Here is a 26,244-nt window from a genome sequence, read left to right as displayed (position 1 = left end):
CAGAATAGCGTTAACATAACCTTACCAGCTGATGGTTGACGTTTAAATACTCTTAACTTCTGGTGATGATGGGTGCTTCGAAACTATGCTCGCAGTATTACTTTCCGGTTCGTGATGGTGCACCCACGTTTCGTCAACAGCAACGATTTGCTGTAAAAATCCATCTCCTCGCCATGATAACGGGCCAAATGTTTACGACATATCCTCAACGACTTCCAAATTGTCCTGAGTTGCTGACGTCTATGGCCTGCCCGATCTTTCCTCGTCGCATGGAGAAGTTCTTCCTTGTTTGAAGCGCTCTATCCATTCGTAGATCTTGCTTCGCCATAAGCAGCTGTCACTATAATGCGCTTGTATTCGACGAATAATTTCTGCAAACAAACTGCGAATCACTGCCCTCATTTCCTCCTTAGTGCACAACGACAACAGAGCTGCCATGTTTCACAGTCTGCTTCAATACGACGACTAATGCGGTTACAAGAGTAACAGTTATATAGAACTGTTACAGGCAACAATACTTCAGCACTGTATACTAGCAGTGTTAACAAGCCATACGGAAAGAAACTGCGGAAGTCCCTTTACTTTTTGACTTCCCCTCGTACATCTATTGAATGACGATGCGGTTCCTGGACTATCACGGGCAGCGTCACGTACACTTTACACTCTTTGAGTGGGGCATGCGGTAGTACTTTACCGAGTGGAGCAAGAAAAATAATATTGCGATCAGGAGAGCAAAAATAAACAGTTGCGCCACCCTCTCTGTCAGCTGATAACAGTGATGTATGCAGATGGAAGTTTCAGCACTGTGGAGGAAGAACTCTGAAATTTTGCAGAGATGATACTGGGAATTTATTCAGTTCGACACTGCTTTGAACCTGCTTCCCCTTTTGAATTACTTACAAGTCTTAATTTCGTGTATAAAATCACACGTTATTGATTGCAAAAATTTCTGGTACTGTTTCCCTTACACATAGCCTGTTTGAAACCACATACGAGGCGTGTGTATAAAATAACTGGACTGATACTGTCACAGAGCAACTACGCGTGCGCCAAAGATGAACGACTGATGGACGTATTCTCAGTTGGATGTGACTGTTATTGCGTTTTGCTGGAAAGAAATGTGCAACAAATTGTCTCCTGCTAAAAGATGTGCATTGCGAAGACTGTTTATTAAGTATGCGAGTTTTTGAGTGGTTCAAACGTTTCCAAGTTCAACAGCTCACTGAAATATTCAGACCACTGGTTAAAATCTGTTCTCCACTAATAAAATTTCTTTCTTTATCTCTACAGAATACAGTAGATGGTTAAAAGCCTTTCTTCAATTCCTGAACTCTCTTCTTGGTCGTTATATTCTTCTTCTAGCTCTACAACCCATTTCTTCTCTAATTCTTGTCTTTCGTTTTCTTCATGAATTCTGCCGTATGAGCTCTTGTTGCCCTGTTTATCATTTTCTTTCTTGCATCATTCTCTCTGCCATCGCCTTTTTTACAACCTTCAACAAACCATCCTGCCCTTTCGACCGTTTCTTCTCTACCTCAATTTACTTCTGCAGTTCCTTGTAGAACATCTTTCATCATATTCCCCTTCAATGCTTTCCACAGCCCAGCTTTGTTTGGCTTCAAACTACTTCTGCAGTTCTGTTTCATACTTTTCAGATACTCCCTTCTCTTTTAATTTGGATACATTGTATCTTCGTGGAGCTTCTCTCTTCACTCTGGCTCTAAAGGCAGCTATACTTTGTGTTTCACTCTCACCATATAATGATCCGAGTTGCAGGCAGCCTCCTGCAGCTATCAACTTCAACAATGTCAGACGCATGTCTCATTTCAATTACTAAATGGTCAATTTAATTAATCCATCTGGTGAGCACCATGTGGCTTTCCTTATGTTCCTTCTTTGTAGTAACATACTCTTCACTATCACTGCGCATTGCCCATCGCAAAGTCTGGAAGTCCCTGTCTGTTTTCATTCGGCATCTCATGCAGACTCATTTCCTACTGTTTCTCTAAAGGCTCCTTTTTCCCATTTTTGCATTGAATTCGCCTACCACTACAACATTTCAGCAGAGGTTATCAGGGGTGGAGGTGAATATATGACAAGATATGTCCAACTGATTGTTGAAACCTGGGAAAAGGAAGTGATGCCAAACCAGTGGATCCTGACCATTTTTTACCAAATTGAAAAGGATAAAGCAAACTGAAAATTACCATGGTATCACTTTATTCAGTGCTGTATACAATGCATTAGCCAAAGTCATTTGTATGAGACTTTCTTCACTTACAGAAGAAGTACTTTGAGACTACCACTGTGTGTTTTGATGAAGCAGATGAACAGATAACCAGATCTTCACTGTAAGGCAAATAATGGAAAAGTGTTATGAATGTAATGTGGATAAACATCAGCTTTTTATAGACTTCGAACAGGCCTAATGGAGATGGAATTCCCATATAAACTAATCACCAGCACAAAATGACAAATAAAAGTGGGAGGAAAACTCTAAAGAATTTGAGGTCAGCCAAGAGTTATGACAAGCTGATGTATTATCACACTACTCTTCAACATAGTGTTTGGGAGAGTGACAAGCTTGGGCAAAAGCCGTACTTATGGGAAAACCCAGAAAGCGATGGGAGGACGAGCTACAGAAAGACTTTTGCCAGCTAGGAGTCCATGACAACTGGATCCAAAGTGCACAAGATCACAATCTATGGAGCAGCATTTTGAGTCAGCACATGATCTACAGGATGAATTTGAAAGTTTCAACAAGTTCAAGTAACTTATCAGCAAGATCAATTTCTGGGTGCAGGTGCACATCTGGAGTCGACAAAAATGCATAATTCTTTTTTTCCGGGGAAAATTGATAGCCATGATTCAAGGCCCAGTCATGAACTCTTCAGAGAGCTCACTGAAGGTGGTGCTCAGTAGTGCACAGTAATGCAGAGGCACGGTACAGGCAAAGACCACCCACACACAGTGACGCAGAGATTTTAGGGCCCACTGCATTTACAATATCATTGATGGCAATAGCAAAGAGCATTATACTCAGAACCAACCCATGAGGAATTCCAGTTTCCTGTACATATTGGTTGCTGAGAGTCTAATCTATCCGAACCCAAAGGAAAAAGAAAAAAGACCTAGGTATTTCTGGATAAATGTGGGTAAACTGCCCGTAAATCCCACTTATGCAGTGAAGACAGGATGTGATGTCGCCAGGTGGTATCTTATCCCTTCAGTAGGTCAAATAACACAGCAATCAGATGGTGATGCACAAAAGCATTGCACACTGCAGATTCCAAAAGAACCAGGCGATTTGTGGTGGGCCCAAAAGCCACTTTGGAATCTTTATATATGCCCTCCGTCTTTAAGGACCCACAAAGACGGTGGTCGACCATTTGTTCGAATAGCTTTCACAGCCCATTCATTAGAGAGACTTGTCAGTAGTTAGTTAAAATATATGGGTCCTTTACCAGTTTGAGGACAGGAATAATAATACCTTCCCACCATCGAGATGGAAATACTCCCTCCCGCCAATGATATTAAAAAGCCCGAGGGTGTGTTTCATGCTGTAGGCACGAAGATGTTTGAGCATTTGGTTGGGGATTTTGTTGGGTCCAGGAGCCATATCGCAAAACACTGCCAAAGTGCTGCAAAGCTCCCATTCACAAAAAGGGACAATGTATCATAGAGAGCCGTGTGCATGGAAAGATAGCGGGCAGTGTTCTACAAGATGTTTCCGGGTCACGAAATGAGGCTGGGAATGACTGCAAGTGGACACCTCAGTAAAGTGTGCCACAAAACATTTGGCAAGTACCACGGGATCAGTGCAGATGTTACCACTGACAAGGATGCCACGAACCGCGATGGATCGTGGACGGCCACAAATGCAGCGGAGTTTAGTCCATATCTGGGGCAATGGGGTGTGGGATCACATAAATGACATATTGCTCCCAACACTCCTGCATCCTTTTCTTTATTAAAAGCCATGCTTTTGCCCAGAGTCCCTCGAATGCTATCAGATTATCCATAGACGGGTGGCACTTGTACTTCTGAAGTGCCATGTGGTGTTCCTGATAGCTGTGGCTTTACCTTCAGACCACCACTGCACCAGTGGTCATCACGATGAGTCTGTGGAGTAGGTTATCACTGCTGTTGTAGTATGATTAATAGTATCAATAGTATCCTGTATCGATTTGTCGATCACACAACTGGCTGGAAAAGCGGCTGCATATGAGAAATCCCGCCAATCAACTTTCCATAGCAACAAATGTTCAGCATGTTCCAGATGTCTGGGAGGGGAGAGGGAGAGAATAATAGGAAAATGGTTGCTGTTGCAAAGATCACTATGGATGCGCCACTGAATCTGGGGGAAGATACTCAGGCTACAAGCTGTGAGATCAATAGCTGATAATGTTCCGTGGGCCACACAGAAATGGGTTGCAGCTCCAGTGTCGAGTAAGCAGACATCCATTTCTGAAAGGTGTTCTAGTATCTTGGCATCAATGAGACAGTGTCACTACCCCACAGGGTATTACGGGCATTTAAGTCCCCCAATAAGATGAAGGGAAGGTAGATAGCTGTTCCACTGACTAACAGATCGTGGAATTGGAAAGGTCCATTTGGGGGTACATAAACATTACATATTGTCAACTGAATTGATATGTAGACACTAATGGCCATGGCCTCTAGAGCAATGGTAAGGGGCACCTGCTCTCTGGAAGTACCAGTACACATGAGGGTACAGACCCCAACGGACGCTCTCTCGACATTAACACGATTTGTACAGTAGGGTTGGTAGTTTTTCAGAACAGATAGTTATGTTGTCGTAAACAGTGTTTCCTGAAGTGCTATGCCTATTATGGAGTAAGTAGCCATTAAATTGCCGAGTTCGGTCAAATGACGATCGTAGGTGTTACGGTTCCATTGAAGGAGTGTTGGTGTCAGGTCTGAGAAAGTTGAGAATACAAAATATGGATAAGATTACTTTCTTACCAGATTGAGGTCCACCTGATTGTGTGATCTGTCATCCATGTGCATAGGCTCGACTACTGTAGGGCTTGGGAGCAGAACATCTGAAGCCTCAGAAAGTAATTTACTTTCCTTCTTGTCCTCCTAAGACTTCAACTTCTGTGAAGATTTCCCCATTTTATCTTCTGGAAGTGATGAGAATTGTACTTTTCTTCAGCCCTCAGCCTGTGGCTGCTGGTCCTTGTCTTAGAGGGGGAACCTTGACAGGTGTGCTCATCCCTGATGCCATAGAATGGCTAGGCATCTCTGGCCACACCAATAGTGGGGGAACCACTGGTGCTATAGGTGTGTGTGTGTGTGTGTGTGTGTGTGTGTGTGTGTGTGTGTGTGAGATGAAGTGCTTCAAACCTTTTCCATGTATCTTGATAAGATAGGTGGAATTCTCCCTCTTAAACAATGAACATTACGGTAACAAAGATGGTGCGGTTCTGGACAGTTGACACATGGAGGGGGTTGGTCGCCAGGGCTGCCCTCTTGGGACACCCGTCCACATGCACCACAGACAGCCTCATTGGAACAGCAGGACGACATGTGTCCAAACCTTTGGAACTTAAAACATCTCACCAGAGGAGGAAAGTAAGGCCTGACATCACACTTATAAACTATGACCTTAACCTTCTCAGGCAAAATGTTCCCATCAAAGGCTAGGATAAAAGCTCCAGTGTCCACTATTATCCTTGGGTACCTTCTGGACGCAGCAAGCAAAATAGACTCCACACTGCACCAGGTAGTACCAACTCTTCATCAGTTTGTAACTTTAGGTCCTGATGGAACATAACACCTTGAATTCTACCGAGCTCATTAGGAGGAGACATGGTGAATGGTATACCTCAGAACTTAACACAAGCCAGAAGTGTTCATGACTGGTTAAGCGTGTGATGTTCTGATCAGCAAAGGTCCATTTCTCAGTTTCTCTTTTGCTGTAACCTCCCCAAACTGATCTTCAGTATATTCAATGAAAAACATTGGCTTCATTGAAGCAAGAGCCACTGTCAGTGCAGGAACACACCCAGAACAAAGCAAACTGGCTACTTCCATTTCTCCTTGCCGGGCTCTCATCCTGAGGCATGGTCAATGACATAAATGCCTTACAATTATAAACTCCTGCATTAAAATCACTGTTCCTGAGTGATGAGACAACTGTGTTGGCATGGCCACCATTAAGTTTGATCCCTTTCATTGCAGATCATCTGCCCCGATGCTACACAATCCTAACTAAAATTTGAAAAGTCTAGGTCAAAACTCAAAAAAGAGACCAGAATGTAAAAAGCCAAAAAATGTGAGGGGGAAAAGTGTTAAGAACTGAAAAGAGGAAAACTTAAGAAATCTCAAGAACAGTCACAAGACTAAGATAAACTTGAGCCAATAAGAAAGACTCCTACTAGTTGCCTCTTTGACAGGCAAGGAAGGACCGCAAGTCTATTCTAGCCCCCCACACTGCAGGGAGGATTTGTTATGTAAATATCTATGAATGGCAGATCTTTGACATTCACTTTTGATGCTTGTGACAAGCATATCTTAGGACTGAAATACTGGACTTAAAGGGATTCAAGTTTGTGGGCAACCTTTTTTGAAGTAGTTGAATTAATATCTAAACTGCTTTGCTCTGATCTGCAATTTAAGCAACTTACTCACTTTGAACTCAATTTTTGACAATGCATTATAATATTCTGAACGTAGGTCAGTACCTTTATTATCTAGATACAATAGATCATCTTCAACAGAAACAATTATTTCTTGCGAACAATTTTGCACTGCTTTGTAAACCATTCTAGCTAGCAACACAAGTGACATTCATTACCATCACAGACATGTACAATTTTGATATTTGTGTGCTGACAAATTAGATTGATTTTAGTTACTTCAAAATGAATGTGTTTCAGAAATGTTAACTATACATATCTGACACCATCTTGCAACATCTCATTTAGTCCTTGGCATAACGCATTTTTCTTTGTCTACCACAGTATTTAAATGTGATTTTAATTCTTCATAGAGCTCAAATATTTTGTTTACTATGTTATACCTACTTAGCCACCTGGCTGTGTTTAGAGCTAAAAAAACTGAAATGTTTTCATATTATTATTATTATTATTATTATTATTACTACTACTACTACTTTCTTTCCTCAGACGTTATGTCTGGTCAAAAATGGAAAGTGACGCGGACCTTGATCAAGCGTGACTTCCTTTTAACTGTACGGTATATGTTATATTGCATTTAGGAACTTTCGGCTGATTGAACATGTATCAGTAATTACAGATTTCTGTAGTTGTATGTATACATTTGGATTTAGCTGTATTGCGTTGATGTACTGGTGGATATTGTGTGGTATGACTCCTGTAGTTGATAGTGTAATTGGTATGATGTCAACTTTATCCTGATGCCACATGTCTTTGACTTCCTCAGCCAGTTGGATGTATTTTTCAATTTTTTTCTCCTGTTTTCATTTGTATATTTGTTGTATTGGGTATGGATATTTCGATTAGTTTTGTTACTTTCTTCTTTTTATTGGTGAGTATGATGGCAGGTTTGTTATGTGGTGTTGTTTTATCTGTTATAATGGTCCTGTTCCAGTATAATTTGTATTCATCATTCTCCAGTACATTTTGTGGTGCATACTTGTATGTGGGAACGTGTTGTTTTATAAGTTTATGTTGTAAGGCAAGCTGTTGATGTATTTTTTTTTGCTACATTGTCATGTCTTCCGGGGTATTCTGTATTTGCTAGTACTGTACATCCACTTGTGATGTGATCTACTGTTTCTATTTGTTGTTTGCAAAGTCTGCATTTATCTGTTGTGGTGTTGGGATCTTTAATAATATGCTTGCTGTAATATCTGGTGTTTATTGTTTGATCCTGTATTGCAATCATGAATCTTTCCGTCTCACTGTGTATATTGCCTTTTCTTAGGCATGTGTTGGATGCGTCTTGATCGATGTGTGGCTGTGTTAGATGATACGGGTGCTTGCCATGTAGTGTTTTCTTTTTCCAATTTACTTTCTGCGTATCTGTTGATGTTATGTGATCTAAAGGGTTGTAGAAGCGGTTATGAAATTGCAGTGGTGTAGCCGATTTATTTATGAGTGATTGCTTTGTGTATTTTGCTAGTTTCTGCTCGTTCTAGAAAGAATTTTCTTGAATTGTCTACCTGTCCATAATGTAGAAACATACACACAAAATTCAAGCTTTCGCATCATCAGGAAAGAGGGAAGGAGAGGGAAAGACGAAAGGATTTGGGTTTTAAGGGAGAGGGTAAGGAGTCATTCCAATCCCGGGAGCAGAAAGACTTACCTTAGGGGGGAGAAACTAAAAGCAGAAGGAAGGCTTAAAAATTCACTACAGAGGGGGGTTGGTTGTCCCAAAAAAACTTCAAGTGACTGACGTCACACACACACACACACACACACACACACACACACACACACACACACATCCATCCGCATATACACAGACACAAGCAAGTGTTTACCTGTCCTTTTTTCCCCCCTAAGGTATTCTTTCTGCTCCCGGGATTAGAATGACTCCTTACCCTCTCCCTTAAAACACAAATCCTTTCGTCTTTCCCTCTCCTTCCCTCTTTCCTGATGAGGCAACCGTTGGTTGCGAAAGCTTGAATTTTGTGTGTATGTTTGTGTTTGTTTTTGTGTCTATCGACCTGCCAGTGCTTTTGTTTGGTAAGTCTCATCATCTTTCTTTTTAGATATATTTTTCCCACGTGGAATGTTTCCCTCTATTATATTCATGTCCATAATGTAGGTTTTTTATGTCAATAAATCCCCTTCCTTTCTGCTTAATGTGAATCTTTCACTTGCTGAATGTATGTGATGTATTCTATATTTGTGGCATTGTGAACGTGTAAGTTTATTGATTGCTTCTAGGTCTGTGTTACTCCATTTCACTACTCCAAATGAGTAGGTCAATATTGGTATAGCATAAGTATTTATAGCTTTTGTCTTGTTTCTTGCTGTCAATTCTGTTTTCAGTATTTTTGTTAGTCTTTGTCCATATTTTTTTTTAGTTCTTCTTTAATATTTGTATTAACTATTACTATTTTTTGTCTGTATCCTAGATATTTATAGGCATCTTTTTTCCATCGCTTCTATGCAGTTTCTGTGGTTATCCAATATGTAATATTCTTGTTTAGTGTGTTTTCCCTTGACTATGCTATTTTTCTTACATTTGTCTGTTCCAAAAGCCATATTTATATCACTGCTGAATACTTCTGTTATCTTTAGTAATTGGTTGAGTTGATTTGTTGCTGCCAGTAGTTTTAGATCATCCACATATAGCAAATGTGTGATTTTGTTTAGGTATGTTCCAGTAATATTGTATCCATAATTTGTATTATTCAGCATGTTGGCTAGTGGGTTCAGAGCAAGGCAGAACCAGAAAGGACTTAATGAGTCTCCTTGGTATATTCCACGCTTAATCTGTATTGGCTGTGATGTGATATTATTTGAATTTGTTTGGATATTAAGTGTGGTTTTCCAATTTTTCATTACTATGTTTAGGAACTGTATCAATTTAGGATCTACTTTGTATATTTCCAACATTTGTAGTAACCATGAGTGGGGTACACTATCAAAAGCTTTTTGGTGATCAATGTATGCGTAGTGTAGCGACCTTTGTTTAGTTTTAGCTTGATATGTCACCTCTGTACCTATTATCAGTTGCTCTTTACATCCTCGTGCTCCTTTGCAACAGCCTTTTTGTTCTTCATTTATAATTCTGTTCTGTGTTGTATGTGTTATCAATTTCTGTGTAATGACTGAAGTTAATATTTTGTATATTGTTGGTAGGCATGTTATGGGGCGATATTTAGCTGGGTTTGCTGTGTGTGCTTGATCTTTAGGTTTCAGATAAGTTATTCCATGTGTAAGCGTATCAGGGAATGTGTATGGGTCTGCAATGTAACTGTTAAATAATTTAGTTAGATGTGAATGTGTTGAGGTGAACTACTTTAGCTAGAAATTTGCTATTTTATCTTTTCCAGGGGCTTTCCAATTGTGAGTAGAATTAATTGCTTGGGTGACTTCATGTTGCAAAATTATCACTTCAGGCATTTGCGGTATCATCTTGTATGTGTCTGTTTCTGCTTGTATCCACCATGCATGCCTGTTATGTTGTACCGGGTTTGACCATATGTTGCTCCAGAAGTGTTCCATGTCTGTTATGTTTGGTGGATTGTCTATTTTAATGTGTGTGTTATCTATTGTTTGGTAAAATCTCTCTTGGTTTGTGTTGAGTGTTTGGTTTTGTTTCCTTCTATTTTCACTTTTTTTGTATCTTCTAAGTCGTTTGGCCAATGCTTGTAATTTCTGCTTCTTTTCATCTAATTGCCCTATCGCTTCTTGTTGTGAAATTTTATCCAACCTTTTTCATCTTTTGTCTGATATTTCATTTCTTATAAACTGTGTGAGCTGTCCGATGTCTTTTCTCAGTTTTTCTATTCTGAGCTGTAGCCTGTGTTGCCATGCTGGTTTTGTGGGTTTCTTCTGTGTGTTGGTTGGTTCTGATCTCTGCCTAGTGTGTATATTTAGTGTAGTGAGTGCTCCTATATAAACCAGTAGTTGTAACTCTTCCATAGTTGTATTTTCATTTATTTTGTTGTGTATGATTCTGTTGATTGTTGTTGTTGTTGTTGTTGTTGTTGTTGTTGTTGTTGTTGTTGTTTCGACTTGTGGGTTATTTGGTGGTCTATGTAAGAATGGTCTAATATCTGTCTGTGTGTCTTTGTATTCTATATATGTCAGCTGAAATTTTTCTTCTATATCTAACATTTGTCACTTCCTGTTCTATTTGCGCTTGTTCTGGTGGCCGTCTTAAGATGTCGTTTTCCTCTGATTGTTTAATTGATGCGTGGTTTTTTTTTTGTTTGTTTTGGTTTTAGGGCGCAAAACTGCTAAGGTCATTAGCGCCCGGTCTGTGACTTAGGAAGCAGTAAAAAACTGAAAAAGGAAACGAGCAGCAATGGGAACGAAATTCATAAAATTGGAGAAACTAAAAGCAGAAGGAAGGCTTAAAAATTCACTACAGAAGGGGGTTGGTTGTCCCAAAAAAAAAACTTCAAGTGACTGACGTCATTTCACTGGCACGAATGAACTCGTGAACGCGATCGGCCGATCGCGTGTCATCTGCTAAAATTGACGATATATCAGGCGACAGCTGTAGACGGGCGCGTAACGGAGTAAAATAGGGGCACTCAATTAAACGGTGTCTTACCGTCCACAACTGAGAGCAGTGGGGACAGAGTGGGGGAGGATCGCTGCTTAAAAGATGTCGATGGCTAAAAAGACAGTGCCCTATCCGGAGACTAGTTAAAATTACCTCCTCCCGACGACGCGTTCGGGAGGAAGAGGTCCAAGCACAAGGAAGAGTTTTCACGTCTCGCAATTTATTTTGGGGAAGTGTCGACCAGTGCGCGTGCCATAAATGAACAACACGACGACATAAAACGTTCCGTAGATCGATGGAATAGCTGGCCGAAGAAGAGAGACTGCAGCCTTGGCTGCAATATCGGCCGCCTCATTTCCGCAGATACCTACGTGTCCCGGGAGCCAGAGGAACGCCACCGAGACGCCCCCCAGGTGGAGCAAGCGCAGACAGTCCTGAATCCGGTGGACCAGAGGGTGCACAGGGTAAAGATCTTGGAGACTGAGGAGAGAGCTGAGAGAATCGGAGCAGCTAACGTACTGTATCCGCTGATGGCGGCGGATGTAGTGGACAGCCTGGAGAACAGCGTAAAGCTCCGCAGTATAGACCGAACACTAGTCGGGAAGCCGAAAGTGATTTGGGGTGTCGCCAACAACATAGGCACTCCCTACACCTACCGATGTTTTCGAGCCATCGGTGTAAATAAATGTGGCTTCCGTCATTTGTGCACATAGAGCAGCAAATGCCCGACGATAAACAAGTGAAGGGGTACCATCCTTGGGAAAGCGACAAAGGTCAAGGAGCAGGCAGATCCGGGGACGGAGCCAAGGCGGTGCTGTACCCCAAGTTGTCAAGAAGGTTTTAGGAAAGCGGAAGGAAAGAGAATGGAGCAGTTGACGGAAGCGGACTCCCGGTGGTAGTAGGGAGGAGGGGCGGCCTGCATACCCTACATCAAAGGAGGCGTCGAAAAATATGTCATGGGCAGGATTAGCAGGCATGGAAGACAGATGGCTGGCATAACGGCTCAGAAGGACTGCTCACCGATTGGACAGCGGAGGTTCAGCAGTCTCAGCATAAAGGCTTTCCACAGGGCTGGTGTAAAAAGCTCGAGACACTAAACGTAATCCACGGTGGTGGATAGAGTCGAGACGCCGAAGAATAGACGGCTGAGCTGAGGAGTAGACTATGCTTCCATAGTCCAATTTCGAGCGCACTAAGGCGCGATAGAGGCGGAGAAGGACCACTCGGTCCGCTCCCCAGGAGGTACCATTCAGGACACGGAGGGTGTTGAGGGATCGCAGACAGCGAGCCGAAAGATACGAAATGTGGGAGGACGAGCATAGTTTTCTGTCAAACATAAGACCCAAGAATTTAGCGATGTCTGAAAACAGAAGGTTGACAGGACCTAGATGTAAGGAGGGCGGAAGAAACTCCTTACGTCGCCAAAAATTAACACAAACGGTCTTACGGGGAGAAAAACGGAAGCCGGTTTCGGTGCTCCAAGAGTAGAGGCGATTGAGACATCCTTGAAGACGTCGTTCAAGAAGGCTGGTCCGTTGAGAGCTGTAGTAGATCGCAAAATCGTCCACAAAGAGGGAGCCCGAGACATCAGGAAGGAGACAATCCATAATTGGATTGATGGCAATGGCAAACAGTACAACACTCAGCACGGAGCCCTGGGGTACCCCGTTTTCTTGGGAGAAAGTACGGGAGAGAGAAGTGTTCACCCGCACTATAAAAGTGCGCTCTGCCATAAATTCGCGAAGAAAAAGGGGCAGCCGACCTCTAAAGCCCCAAGAGAACAGTGTGCGGAGGATGACTGTCCTCCAACAAGTATCGTATGCTCTCTCCAGATCAAAAAATATTGCTACTGTTTGGCGTTTCCGGAGAAAATTGTTCATGATATAAGTGGAGAGAGCAACAAGATGGTCAACGGCCGAACGATGCTTTCGGAATCCGCATTGGGCAGGTGTTAAAAGACTGCGGGACTCCAGCCACCACGCTAGACGGTAATTCACCATACGCTCCAAAACCTTACATACACTACTCGTGAGAGAAATGGGGCGATAGCTAGAGGGGAGATGTTTGTCCTTTCCAGGTTTCGGAACGGGAACGACGATAGCTTCCCGCCATCGTCTGGGGAAAGTACTGTTGGTCCAAATTCGATTATAAAGGCGAAGGAGGTAATGCAGACTATGGGTTGATAAATGCAGCAACATTTGGATGTGGATACCATCCGGTCCTGGGGCGGAGGAGCGAGAAGAAGAGAGTGCATGTTGGAGTTCCCGCATGGAGAAAACAGTATTATAGCTTTCGCGATTTTGAGAGGAGAAAGCAAGAGGTCGCACTTCCGCTGCACGTTTCTTCGGGAGAAACGCTGGCGGGTAATTTGAAGAGCTCGAAATCTCAGCAAAGTGCTGACCCAACGAGTTAGAAATTGCGACGGGGTCCACTAAGGTATCATGCGCGACAGTGAGCCCAGAGACCAGGGAGAAATTAGGCGCGCCGGAGAACCGTCGAAGCCGACTCCAAACTTCCGAGGAGGGAGTGAAGGTGTTAAATGAGCTAATAAAGAATTTCCAGCTTGCCTTCTTGCTATCGCGGATGACGCGACGGCATCGCGCACGGAACTGCTTATAGCGGAGACAGTTGGCCAAAGTACGATGGTGGCGGAAAACGCGGAGAGCACTTCACTGCTCACGTATTGCATCACGGCATGCCTCGTTCCACCAAGGAACTGGGGGGCGCCGGGGCAATTCGGAGGTGCGTGGTATTGAATGTTCCGCAGCCGTAAGAATAACGTCGGTAATATGTGTGACCTCATCGTCGACGCTGGGAAAGTGACTGTCATCGAAAGTCTCTAGAGACGAAAAAAGTGTCCAATCAGCTTGGGCAAACTTCCATCGTCGCGGGCGCATGTATGGCAGTTGAGGCTGCAGTCTAAGGACACATGGAAAGTGGTCACTCGAGTGTGTATCATCAAGGGCGAACCATTCAAAGCGCCGAGCTAGCGGAACAGTACCGACCGCAAGGTCCAAATGAGATAAATTTGTCGTGGAAGAAGATAAAAATGTAGGGATCCCAGTGTTGAGGCAAACTAGATCCGCTTGGTGGAAGACGTCTAGCAATAGTGAGCCACGTGGACAAGGATGTGGAGATCCCCAAAGCGGGTGGTGGGCATTGAAGTCCCCAACCAGCAAATAGGGGGGTGGAAGCTGACCAAGAAGATGAAGGAGATCAGCTCGTGCCATTGGTGTGGACGATGGAATGTATACAGTACAAATAGAGAACGTGTATCCGGAAAGGGAAAGACGGACGGCGACAGCTTGGAAGGAAGTGTTTAAGGGGATTGGGTGATAATGGAGAGTATCATGGAGAAGAATCATGAGTCCTCCATGGGCTGGAGTGCGTTCAACAGGGGAGATCATATCGGACGGACTGAAAATGAGGGAGAACAAAGCGGTCATGGGGATGCAGCTTTGTTTCCTGAAGACAGAAGATGACCGGCGAGTAGGATCGTAAGAGGATCGACAATTCATCCCTATTGGCTCGAATGCTGCGGATATTCCAGTGGATAATGGACATGGGGTGAACAGAAAATGGAGGAATGTGACCAAAGTTGCTGTCAACGCAAAGACTGCTCGGAGCTAGCGACCGAAAGCATGGAATGGCATTCAGCCGAAGGCAGAAGATCCTTATCCATAGGTTGGTCAGGAGCAGCTCCTGCCACCAGCGATCGGCCGGTTGACCGGCCACCAGCAGTGCGCCTCGGTGACACAGAAGACTGCCGAGGGCGATTTCCGCCAGGTGGTGCTGTAGATGGGACACGCCTTGGCGGAGAAGGAGAGGAACTGGGTTTCTTTGTAGCCTTCTTAGAAGTATGATGTTTAGATGAAGGAGGAACCGATGGTTGGGAAGTTGCGGTACGTAAAAACTCTTCACGAGTATGCTCTTTTTTGGAAGGCTTGGTGTCTGACTTTTGGGTTCGAGATTTAGCAGAACCCGATGAAGGGTGAGCCATAGAGTGGGCAGGCAAAAGTAGTGAGGTTGAACGGGCGATCTTTGCGCTGGCCGATCTGATGACCGTGGCACTAAAGGTGAGGTTGTAAGTCTGCGTGGCCACCTCCTTTGTTGGCTGAGGAGAAGCAAGGACAGTGCTGTATTCTCCTGTCTGAGGCACGGTGGGCTGGCGACTGGCGTATAATTTTCGAGCAGCAAAGATCGACACCTTTTCCTTCACTCTTATTTCCTGGATGAGCTTTTCGTCCTTAAAAACGGGGCAATCTCGAGAGGAAGCAGCGTGGTCACCCATACAGTTGATGCAGCGAGGGGATGGAGGTGGACAAGCACCCTCATGGGCATCCTTGCCACACGTAACACATTTGGCCGGATTGGAACAGGACTGGCTGGTGTGATTGAACCGCTGACACCGATAGCAACGCGTAGGGTTTGGGACATAAGGGCGAACGGAAATTATCTCATAGCCTGCTTTGATTTTCGATGGGAGTTGAACTTTGTCAAATGTCAAGAAGACAGTGCGGGTTGGAATAATGTTCGTGTCAACCCTTTTCAAAACTCTATGAACAGCCGTTACGCCCTGGTCAGTCAGGTAGTGCTGAATTTCTTCGTCAGACAATCCATCGAGGGAGCGTGTATAAACGACTCCACGCGAGGAATTTAAGGTACGGTGCGGTTCCACCCGGACAGGGAAGGTGTGGAGCAGAGAAGTACGCAGCAATTTTTGTGCCTGGAGGGCACTGACTGTTTCTAACAACAGGGTGCCATTCCGTAATCTGGAACAAGACTTTACAGGACCTGCAATTGCGTCGACACCTTTCTGAATAATGAAAGGGTTGACCGTGGAGAAGTCGTGACCTTCGTCAGACCGAGAAACAACAAGGAACTGTGGCAACGATGGAAGAACCGTCTGTGGCTGAGACTCAGTATACTAACGCTTGTGAGCAGACATAGTGGAAGGTGAGGAAACCATTGCGGAAGAATCCCCCATGGTTACCAGCGTCTCCGATGGCGCGCTCCTCCCTTGTGGGGGCCCTCACTGAGGGCACTCCCGCCTTAGGTGATTGTTCACACCTCAGGTCACACCTCCCGACAAACGGACGGAGGGACCAATCGGCACTTTCGAAAGGTATCAGCTCACGTAATCACCCCTCCCTGGGCCTGGCCGTTACCAGGGGGTACGTACGTGTCCTACCTGTCTACCCGGGGCGGGGAATTACGCGTTACCCTGTCACCGGCTACGCATGGAAGTGCGTGGGTCGGCCTTCAGACACGCACAGGGAGGAAAAAAGAGAAAGGGAAAGGAAAGAAGAGGGGTCTCAAACGCCGCAGCGGAGAAAAGTGCAGAGAGAAGCGGGAAGGAAAAGAGAAGGACAGAGGAAGGACGAAGACTTGCAAGTATAGAAAGCAAGGAATGTGTAACAGTTTAGAGCGTCCGTCTCCAGACGTAGGCACAAACCATACTCCCAGAGAGGGAGAAAGGGAAGGAAAGAGCCAGAGGTGGGGGGGGGGGGCGCGAAGATGGGGGAGGGGGAAGGATGAGGAAAGGGAAGGTATGCAGCCCGGAAAGGAAGGAGGGCCACATTAGCTCGGGGTCCCGTGCTCGCTACGCACGTGTCCACAAAAGAGTTGTGAACCCCCTGGGGGGGTGGTGTTCTTTGTTTGTTTGCTCTGGGATGTTTGAGTCCATTACTGTATTCTCTTCTTCTTCTTCTTCTTCTTCTTCTTCTTCTTCTGATTGCACATTATTTTGTTCCAGTATTTGTTGTACTTGTTGTTTGATGTTTGCTAATTCTGACTGGGGTATCCTGTTTTTTTTTATTATTACACGGATCTGATCAGCTAGTCATTCTTCTGTTAAAAATTTTAATTCTGGGTATCTGGTAATAAATGTTGTGTATACTTGTGATCTGTATCCAGTTGTGTTGGTTCCTAAGTTTGTTGCTTGGTAATAACAGAACATGAGGTGTCTGTTAACTTCATCTGACCATCTCATCCTCTGTCTGTTTTCCTTCTAGAGTGGTTGCAGGAAGCATATCTTGCAAAACACCTCTATTTGGATTTAAATCATTTTCCGTGTGGCTAGCAGTGTCGTTACCATTGTGGACGGGCATATGGTTCAAGCGTCATCCCCAATCATGACAGCCCTTGTCCGAGGCTTCATTAGTTCTGTCCTGAACCAACTAATCACACTAAAAGGGGGGTTAGCCCTATTAGTGGTTTGTTCTTTTCATCGCTTTTTACGACTGGCAGAACGTACCGGAGGCCTATTCTTTTCCTGGGCCTCCACGGGGTTCATCATCATCATCATCATCATCATCATCATCATCATCATCATCATCATTGAGAAATTTAAATAAAATTTGGTGTTCTAGTTTCTGTAATGGGCTGGAATGAAACCAATTGTAAATTTCCCTGAACCCGAAATCTAGGTTTCACAGGAAGCACTTCAGCTGCCTGTGATGCAGCATTGTAAGCTAAAAGACAAATGCACCAAATTAGTTGGATTTTATTATTATCTTTTCTGCATACAGCAGAAACTGAATTCCATATCCCACATAAATTACTACCACTGTTCGTTCCCATCACCAGCATTTTATTTACATATGTTGACAACTTTTGTGATTACAACTTAAGTGCTTCATACAAAATCACAGCCATTGATTTCTCGACCTCTAGTAACCCAAAAAAGTCTACAGTTATTGTCTCTTTTCCCATGCTGGACTATCTCTCACAAATACATAGATAATCTGTGTCCTCCACAGTGGTGCTCTCATCTATAATTAATGAGTGGAGTTTATTACCAATGTCATGCAATAAAACATGAAGCAAATATGGTGCAATAACGTTTGATGAGAGCACAGCATTTGGGTTTGAATTCTTAGTGTTTTCTTTAGTCACTTGATTAAGATTTCTAGACGATCAACGGTTTTTGTCAACGAGTGCACTGGTATACGAACAGCTACTAGTAACACTTTCTTCCCAGCTTCATTAATTACTTATACAAAATTATTTAATTTCTGCTGTTCCTTTTGAGGGTACTGGATTTTCATTTTTGAGACTTAAGATTTCCTGGTTGCATGCTTCTGCAGATCCATCTTGAGGGAGCATAGATGTTTCCTACAAACTCTGCGATAGGCTTCTTTGAAGCTGTTGGCATCTTTTGAACTATCTGTGAGCCAGCCAAATGATACAATACTATATATTATAGATGAAATAAATATTTAGTAGTAGAGTTGTTTACTTTAACTATAATTATGTAAGGAAGAACCGCAATTGAAGAATTAATGAAATATGTAATCGTCTGCTTCCCATTCTTGGCAATATTTTCTGAGGACCATTGTTGCACGAATTTGAAAGTGCACTAATCATAACCCTCAGTCCACAATTTCTTTGCTTCTCTTTATCAGCACATACAATTTTTAATTAGTATGTCAGTCCAGTAACAACAGGTGACGACAGCGAGATCTGGAGTTTACTTTTGCTGTGCCAAGAAATAATACAAGACCAGTGCAAGTAAGTACTGTTATTTTGGTAGCAGAGTGTCAGTTTTTTTCAGTCATGAAATAAGGCAACATCACCCATTATGACACATGTTCAATCAGTATTGTTAACAATGATGTCCCAAGAGGGAATGTTTTACATTTGCTTTATTTATATTCAAGTAAAAGAAAATAAACATCAGCCACCAAGTAATTCTTTTACTAACCGAATATAATCACAAGTCACCAGAAAGTTACAGTGATTACTATTCTAAAAAAAAAAGATCGCACCATCACATAGATTTGTGACTTTCAAATCTGTCAACTCAGTGCAAGAAATTTGTATGTGGGACACATGTCCCGCCTGTCATAAAAGGATTTATTTAGTACTGATTGGGTTGGTGTACAAGTTCATAGTGTTTTCCTGTAAGATTAATAAACACAACAGATTCAATTAACAGAGACTTTAGTCATCAATAATATATTCTCCCCCACTATTTACAGCAGTTTCCCAATGCTGGGTGTATGGTGACTTGTGGGGTATGTATGTAGTACTCTAAATATAACATAGTAGGGCAGTTCGTTGACAGACATTTAAGTGAGTTACGAGTCTCCTGTGCTGAGTATGAAGTAGGTATATTTGTTGAGCCATAACACTCAAAATAGTGGGCTCATGGCTCACTTTTATCCGATGTTAAGCAATTGTCCTTCAATGCCTTATTTCCAGTACTTGTGAACTTGATGATACTCTATGACAAATTAGTCCAAAATAAAAGATACAACAGGCTTTGACAGTTTGAAAATGTCATTCGTGAATTATACCACCACCTTTCTCTCATGCAGAAATAAAAAGAAATTCTCTTTTATAAAGGTAATATAAACCATACACCAAAATACTCCCCCTCCTTTTTTACCATACTTTAAACATTCTATGAAATATTAAGAACACCCTTACTGCAGGAGGGTCATGTGTAATATGTATGTGACAAGCAATTATCTTAATAGTCAAAAGAATAAATGAAAGCTCACAATTTATTCCTTGAAAATGGCAAACCCTCCAACCCCCCCCCCCCCCCCCCCCAAAAACGTGACAGTGAGTGGCTAGTGGACAAAAACCACCGGCTATTTATTAAATAAAATCTGAACACTCCAAACGAGCAAATTTTGATGGCTGTCTTAGAACGAAAGACCTATGAAAAACTAGTGAAGAGGATATTGTTATTACAGCAAGGCTTCCTGCTTACCATTCAACAATTAGTAAATATCATCACTAATAAACTTTCAAATACAGGTATTTTGTTTGTACAAATGGACCTATGTGCCAGCAGCAGCCAAATTAAAAATCTGAAGTTTCCTTCCCCACCAATATTGTGAATCACCTATGTGAGAGATGGCAGTTTTCCCCACTTTCTCATCCACTAAAAGCACAACCTCCCTATTTTGTGTGTGCTTCAAAATTGCTGCTGAACCATTCATTGCATGATTTTCAGAGTACATTATTTGCCCTTTGGAGTCCTATTTTGGGTACTGCAGAAGCAGTGGCATGAGGTTAGGCCTGAGGCATACAAGAAATCAAAGTATAGCGATGCCTTTCATGATGAAATTGTTTAACAGCTGTCACCAAGTGAGGTTGCACTTTGAAGGAGCTTCCACTGGTGACCTTTTTTTTTAGGTTACAGTTTATCTGTTATTTAGTTCTAAACAAATTGGTCATAATGTCATCATTGGATTTGAGAACTTTCTTGTACAGCTTTCCATAAAACAAAAAATGTTGGCACCAAACTAGTTCGACGAATTTTTTAAATAATGCTTTGTCACACAAGATCTTCCAAAAATTTGGAACACCCTAATCCTTCCCCCCCCCCCCCCCCTAACAAAATAAATAAATAAATAAAATCATCTGTTACCCAAAATGGAAGGAAAGGCATTACAAAATTCTAGAAATGCTGTCCTATCAAAAAAGGACAGTTGAATACAATGAGTTGGGCTAATAATTCCCCACCATAATTAACATATGATACTGCATTTTTCTGCCAGAATAGATGCCCTGTGTGATGCATAGTAATAGTAAGGTTTTTTAATCTATGTGTGGAAAGAAGTCTACTGTAGCCTAACCATTAGCTTCATCAATTTTAGTTTATTATTCTGTCTTTCCAGGCTTATTTCTACATTCTACCAGACAGCAACGCAACGCAAAACCGCACCGCAAAACCGCAACGCAAATGCAACACCGCAACGCAAAACCTAATCTACAGCTCTTTGACAGTGATCAGTAGATGAGAAACTTTTTCCTGGAATACTTTCTCAACTGCTCCAGAGTACTCTCAATGGTATTCAGCTCTCAATTATATATGCTGCATGTAACTGTAAGTGTCTTCAGAACATCAAATTTTGTAGAACTCCTTAAAAATCTGTACACATTTTGAAAAATAGTTATGTCAATGTTCTGAAATATTATTGCACACACATTCAAAAAAAGGTAAGTGTGATATTTATTCTACAAACTCCCATACTGAGCCTTCTAAAGTGGCCACAGTGATTATCTACTCCAGACCTACATCATAATATTTATACACTTTCCAGTCACAATGTGACCACCTGTAAAGAGCTTGCATACCACCTTTCGCAGTGCAGATGAGCAAATATGTCTGCTTGTGTCTGTATATGTGTGGATGGATATGTGTGTGCGCGCGCGCGCGCGTGAGCGAGTGTATACACGTCCTTTTCTCCCCCTAAGGTAAGTCTTTCCGCTCCCGGGACTGGAATGACTCCTTACCCTCTCCCTTAAAACCCACATCCTTTCGTCTTTCCCTCTCCTTCCCTCTTTCCTGATGAGGCAACAGTTTGTTGCGAAAGCTTGAATTTTGTGTATATGTTTGTGTTCGTTTGTGTGTCTGTCAACCTGCCAGCACTTTCATTTGGTAAGTCACATCATCTTTGTTTTTAGGTATATTTTTCCTTCGTGGAATGTTTCCTTCTATTATAACCATATTTATAAAACAAACAGCACTTTATGTTCCTTACTGTGGATATTAAGCTATTAATGGGTCATGTAAATGCAGTGCACCTTTGAATATTTCCTAACACGGACATGGACATGTTGGTATGGGCACACGACAGCAAGGTCTTTAGCACCCACACAAAAACGGATTGAGACAAGTATCAGTAAAATACACAAAACAGGAAGATAAAACAGCACGCAAAACACAGGAAACAAAAGTTGGACAACTATGAGTGTACCCGCACAGAACCACGGAACGAAGTATTGCGTCAGTAATAAAAGTGGTATAAGGAGCTAAAACAATATAGCAGATGGATGTGGCTGGCTGACCACAATAATATAAAATGGAGAAGCCAGCCACTCTGCAACACACTAAAACCTCCCGCCTAAAAGTTTAGGCCAGAGTCCAGTCACATCACAAAACTTTAAAATCTTAGTTACACTCGTCTGATCATCAGCTAAATTAGAGGGCCAATCCCCACCAATATTTACTTCTGCCTTTGCATCATGATATAAAGTGCACTCTATTAAAATATGGCAGATAGAGATGTGCCTGCCACAAGCATCACAAAACAGAGGATCCTCTCGCCGTAGTAAAAACCTACTTATTAGAGGGCAGTGCCCAATTCTAAGACACGTGAGGGTCACTTCATCCCGCCTGAGCAACTGGCAGAAGGAACGCCACGGCCTGGTTGTTGACTTCACCAACTACAGCTTATTGGCTGTCACCACCACCCATTCCTCATCCCACAACTGCATGCACTTCCTGTGTAGTGCAGAAATGGCAGCCTGCAATGGAATAGGGCACTGTGCCACATCCTGTCCTCTGCAAGCCTCCTCGGCAGCCCGATCGGCCTGTTCATTTCCCCATATCCCTACATGACCTGGCACCAAGCAGAATGACACCTGCTTACCCTGCTGTTGGAGCAAGTACAGATGGTCATATCTCAGCTAGACTAACTCCTCAGCTGGGTACAAGTTCTGTAACACTTGTGAGGCACAAAGGGAATCTGAACAAATGACAAACCGTTTGCCCAGAATACGGCTCATCGGCTCCAGTGCTTTCAGGATAGTGCGGAGCTCTGCTGAGAAAACAGTATACTCGTCAGGAAGGCGAATCCTGGTGACATGGTCTGGGAACACAACACAGCAGCCAAGGGAAATCCCTTGCTTGGAGCCATCAGTGCACACTATTGAATTCATCTAGTCTAAAACAAGTCTGGCCCTTTGGAGAAGTCGAGTTGGAAATCTGCTCCCACCGCAATGTAGAACATGAAGACTGGCCACACCCATCTCAAGAAGTAATCCTGTGCACGAACCCAAAGGGCCTCGTTGCCTGTTACGAGAAAGCTTTTCCAGTGGGGCTGAGCAACAGTATGGTAGGTGGGTGTGTATGGTGTGGACAGTGTTTTATACACCTGTCGCCTGATGTTAAATGACGGTTCACCAGCTTCTGCACAGAGGCTGCGTATGTGGCTTGTTCTGAATGCCCTAGTGGCCAATCGAATCCCTTCATGCTGCACCAAGACCAACATCTTTAAATAAGAGGGTCTCGCAGATCCATACACCGTGCACCCATAATCGAGCCAAGATCGTACAAATGACCTGTAAACCGGAACAGACAAGTCCTGTCTGCTCCCCATGTACTGTAACTAAGACATTTTAAAATACTTAAAGCCTTAAGTGATTTTTTTTCCATCTCCAAGATGTGGTAACCACCAAAGCTTAGAGTCACATATGAGGCCCAGAAGCCTCACTATGTCTTTACAAGTAAGGACAGTGTCCCTCATACTCAACTCAGGAAAGTTTACAATGGAACGAGAACAGTTAAAAAGAACAAACAGACTTCTCGGTGGAAAATTTAAAACCACTCTTCTGCACTCATTCATGCAAATGTCGCAGAGTTAGTTGCAACTGACATGTTGTCATTGCAAGGCTTGAGGAAGAGCAAAACAGAGAGAAATATCCACAAACAACACCGTTCTGCTCAAAGTGATCAGACAGAACACCACCGACTTGGTATCTAAAATATAGTGGCGAAAGGAAATACTGAATAAAAAGGGGAAAACAACTGCAAAAACCAAATTCGTGAAGCTGCTCCAGCATAAAATGCCGCTAAGTAGTATCGTAGGCCTTCTCGATGTCAAAAAATATACCTAGAAGTTGATGCTGGCATAGGACAGCCTGTCGTGTAGCCGCCTCTGGGAGGGCAAGGTTATCAAAGATGGAGCGATATCTCCTGAGCCCACATTGAGAGTCTATGGAGTTGTCTGGATATTAAGATCCAGACAAGGTGGTAGCTGACCATCCACTTCAAGGTCTTTCACATGCAGCTAGTGAGGGCAACACTATGGTAACTACTTGGGCATGTACGGTCTTTCCCAGGTGTTAAAAGGGAAATTCACACCACGAGTCAGGAAAGTGACCTGATGCCCAAATGGGATCAGAAAGTGCGAGGAGGATATCTTTGTTTCGCTTTATGAGGCACCACAGCACACTAATGGATCCTGTCGTGACCATGGGATGCATCACGAGCCACAGACACTGAAGAATCCAGCTCCCACACGGAAAATGGGCAGTTGTAACCTTCAGAGGTGGACCGGACGTCCAACAACACCTCTCGGCAACTACTCTATGGTGCTGGAAACCTGGATCCTGACTGGCTGTTGCAGTAACTGTAGCAAAATACACTGCCATAGTATGGGCAATGATTGGTTGGTTGGTTTGTTTAAAAGTGGGGGGAAGGGACCAAACTACAAGGTCATTGGTCCCTTGTTCTGATGGAAACAATGCCACAAGGGTGAGAATAAGACAATGAGACTTACAACACAAAACAGAATGAAAGGAAAAACCACAACAACGACTGAAGGGCAACAAACACTTGAATAGACAAAACAGGACAAGAAAACCACGAAGATGCAAGAAACAGGTAGAAGAGGTTAAAACAAGAAAGTAGGTTACCATGGCTGGCTGACCATGAGGATAAAAAGGAAAAGCCAGCCACTCTGCAACATATTAAAACCTCCACCCTGAAAGCACTAGGGTGGAGGACACACAGGGACAAACGGCATGTGCTACAACTTAGAGCAAACGATAAAACTCACTTTCACGAATAAAACGTGAAATTAAAGATGCTGTTGAGGCACTCTCACCCAACACTGAAAGTAGGGTGCTGGAAAAGTTAAAAGTCCATCACAGAGCGACTAAATGTGGGCAGTCCAGCAACAGATGGTCGACCCTCATTTGTGAGCCACAGTGACATCAAGGTGGGTCCTCACGACGGAGGAAGTAACCATGTGTCAGCCATGTATGGCCAATGCCGAGCCGACAGAACCACAGACTCCCCACGAGAGGCACACAGGGAGGTGAACCACACAGTCAGTTTCCTTAACGGCATGCAGCTTCTTGCGCGTACTGAGGTTATGCCATTCTGTCTCCCAAAGCCGAAAAACATTGCAGCCTAATACTGAACACAGGTCAGTGTCAGAGAAGCTGATTTCCATAAGCTGCTACTGCGTAGCCTGTTTGGCCAGCCTGTCGGCAAGTTTGTTGCCTGGGATTCCAACGTGACCTGGGGTCCAGACAAACACTACTGAATGACTGGACTTTTCCAGAGCATAGATGGACTCCTGGATGGTCGCTATCAAAGGATGACGAGGGTAGCACTGGTCGATAGCTTGTAGGATGCTGAAGGAGTCAATACACAGGAGAAATGACTCGCCTGGGTATGAGGGGACGCGCTCAAGAGCACAAGATATGGCCGCCAGCTCTGCAGGGAAAACACTGCAGCCATCTGTCAAGGAGTGCTGTTCTGTATGTCCTCCATGAACATAGGCAAAGCCAATGTGACCAGCAGCCACCAATGTAAACCACTTCATGGAACCGGTACACGTCAAGAATCCAGAGGAAGTGACAGCGGAGGGTTGCAGCGTTAACAGAGTCCTTAGGGCCATGTTAAAGGTCCAGGCGAAGCCGCGGTTTAGGTGTACACCATGGAGGTGTTCGTGAATGAACCTCATGTATAGGTGGTAAAGACAAGGACTCTAGTTCAGAAAGAAGAGATCAGACACAGACTGCAATTGTTTGTTGGTTGTATTAAAAGAGAGGGAAAGGCAGCAAACTACGAGGTCATCGGTCCCTTGTTCTGAATAAAACAATGCCACAAGTGTGAGAATGAAACAAGACTGACAACTCAAACCAGAATTAAAGGAAAAATCACGAGAACGATTAAAGGGCAACAAACATGTGGAGGACACAGAGGCACGAAGGACATGTGCTAAAACTTAGATCAAATGATAAAACCTGCCCCCATGAATAAAACTTAAAACTAAATCAGCCGATGAGGAGTTGTCAGATAAAATTAGTAGCAACGAGTTCGTCGCTGGGCAGTCAAACTGGGACAGTGCACCAGAATATAGGCCACTGTCAACCGGGTGCCGCACTGACACTTAGACGGGTCTTCATGGCACAGGAGGTAACCGTGGATCACCCAAGTGTGACCAATGTGGAGACGGCAGAGCACAACTGATTCCCTGCAAGAGGCCTGCATGGAAGTCTTCCACACAT

At 43.4% G+C, this 26,244-nt stretch overlaps 1 protein-coding gene across 1 annotated transcript in view; it reads right to left on the bottom strand.

The window, feature by feature from the left end:
- LOC126185206 (adiponectin receptor protein) overlaps nt 1-26,244 on the bottom strand; it is a 77,240-nt gene that overhangs the window by 34,577 nt on the left and 16,419 nt on the right. The window lies entirely within an intron of this gene.

This window comes from Schistocerca cancellata, chromosome 4 (assembly GCF_023864275.1).
Source record: "Schistocerca cancellata isolate TAMUIC-IGC-003103 chromosome 4, iqSchCanc2.1, whole genome shotgun sequence".
Classification (NCBI taxonomy): Eukaryota; Metazoa; Arthropoda; class Insecta; order Orthoptera; family Acrididae; genus Schistocerca; species Schistocerca cancellata.
Note: the sequence above shows the minus strand (reverse complement) of the source record. Positions and strands in the feature narration are given on the sequence as shown.